This window comes from Choloepus didactylus, chromosome 6 (assembly GCF_015220235.1).
Source record: "Choloepus didactylus isolate mChoDid1 chromosome 6, mChoDid1.pri, whole genome shotgun sequence".
In the NCBI taxonomy this organism is placed as follows: Eukaryota; Metazoa; Chordata; class Mammalia; order Pilosa; family Megalonychidae; genus Choloepus; species Choloepus didactylus.
Window position 1 is genome coordinate 30,944,947 of NC_051312.1, and position 2,267 is coordinate 30,947,213.

At 35.9% G+C, this 2,267-nt stretch overlaps 1 pseudogene; it reads left to right on the forward strand.

Moving 5' to 3' along the window:
* Window positions 1-929: 929 nt before the first annotated feature.
* On the forward strand, window positions 930-1,311 carry LOC119538799 (annotated as a pseudogene).
* The last annotated feature ends 956 nt before the right edge of the window (window positions 1,312-2,267 follow it).

The window sequence follows — 2,267 nt, forward strand, 5'->3', positions numbered from 1 at the left end:
CAGTGGCAGAGAGATTCCAAAAGGAGCCGAGAGGTCACTCTGGTGGGCACTCTTATGCACACTTTAGACAACCCTTTTTAGGTTCTAAAGAATTGGGGTAGCTGGTGGTGGATACCTGAAACTATCAAACTACAACCCAGAACCCATGAATCTCGAAGACAGTTGTATAAAAATGTAGCTTATGAGGGGTGACAATGGGATTGGGAAAGCCATAAGGACCAAACACCACTTTGTCTAGTTTATGGATGGATGTGTAGAAAAGTAGGGGAAGGAAACAAACAGACAAAGGTACCCAGTGTTCTTTTTTACTTCAATTGCTCTTTTTCACTCTAATTATTATTCTTGTTATTTTTGTGTGTGTGCTAATGAAGGTGTCAGGGATTGATTTAGGTGATGAATGTACAACTATGTAATGGTACTGTAAACAATCGAAAGTACAATTTGTTTTGTATGACTGCGTGGTATGTGAATATATCTCAATAAAATGATGATTTAAAAAAAAAAAAAAAAAAAAAAAAAAAAACTAAAGGACAAATGGGGTGCAATGGGGGGATGATTTGGGTGTTCTTTTTTCACTTTTATTTTTTATTCTTGTTCTGCTTCTTTCTGATGTAAGGAAAATGTTCAGAGATAGATTGTGGTGATGAACGCATAACTATGTTATCACACTGTGGACAGTGGATTGTATACCATGGATGATTGTATGGTGTGTGAATGTATTTCAATAAAACTGAATTTAATTAAAAAAAAAAAAAAAAAAAATCACATGAGCCAACTAAAAAAAAAATAAAATAAAATAAACTTAAGAATATTGCAATCATGTATAATATCTTCTTTGATCACAATAGAATGAAAGTGAAAATCAATACCAGTGGGAGGCAGTCCTGAGGGTGCGGGCGAGCGGGCGGCAGTCCGGCTGCAGGAGCCAAGCAATGCCTAAATCAAAGGAACTTGTTTCTTCAAGCTCCTCTGGCAGGGATTCTGATAGTGAAGTCCACTGAAAGTTAAAGGGGAAAGAGGAAATTACCCAGAAAAACCTGTACAGAAGCAAAAAGACTGGTGAACCCTAGAGCCCTGTCATCTTCCAAGCAGAGCAGCAGCCGAGATGATGAGATATTTCAGATTGGAAAAATGAGGTACGTTGTTGTTCGGGACTTTAAAGGGCAAGTTCTAATTGACATTAGAGAATATTGGATGGATCCAGAAGGTGAAATGAAACCAGGAAGAAAAGGTATTTCTTTAAATCCCAAACAGTGGAGCCAGCTGAAGGAACAGATTTCTGACATTGACGATGCAGTAAGGAAACTGTAAAATCAGAGCCATTTAAAAAAAAAAAAAAAACTACAGTTTTAGTTGTTTTAATCTGTCTTTTTACACTTGCTTTTGGTTTCTAAACATTGTTTCCCAAGCTATTGTATATTTGGATCTCAGAACACTTTGTAAGATGAATACTTTTTTTTTAATGTGCATTAAAAATGTTGTGAGTGAAGCTAATTGTCAGCTTTATTAAGGAGGATTGCTTCATGCCCACCCCTTGTGTAAAATAAAATCAAGTAATACAATCTTCTGATCCAAAAAGTTGTGCCTTTTTTTGATTAGAAGAGTTGATATTGTTTGAGGCCAAAAATAACAGTTTATAGAACTTTCAGTTTTAACTTACCTTTTACATTAAGAAGGATTTGCATAGCATTGAATGTATAAACTCTTGATTTGTGAAATCCATTGTCTGTTGCCTTCCAACCAAACATCTAGACTTGTTTGACTTTTACACTCCAATGATATTTCACTTTCCCTTTTTTCCTTAGTCAGTTTCCTTTAATTACTTATCTTTTCATATTCAGTTTTCACTCTTTTCCTTGAATATGTTATACTAATTTAGAAACATCAGTGAAACCGTCAGAATGTTAGTTATCTTAGTAAGGCACTTGTAATTAAAACATGGAAACTACAATCACTAATTTTATTGTATCAAACATTAGGAGATACAGTTTGATAAACGGCATGGCTTGTATGAAAACTGAGCAAGTGTAGTGTTCTATATAGTTGTTACTGTTGCTGACAGGGCAGTGAAGGAATGAAACACGGACACAAAATATAAATTTCTGGGAGCAGGGAACTCAGAGCCTTGTAGGCAAAGAGCGCCTCCGCTTGCTCCACATCATATTTATTAGGTTCATTTTCTCACAGAAAATAGGGGAGTTACTAACAGGCCAGAGAAAGCAAGATAGGGAAGTTAGCAAAACAGGGAAGTAAAGGACAGACCATCC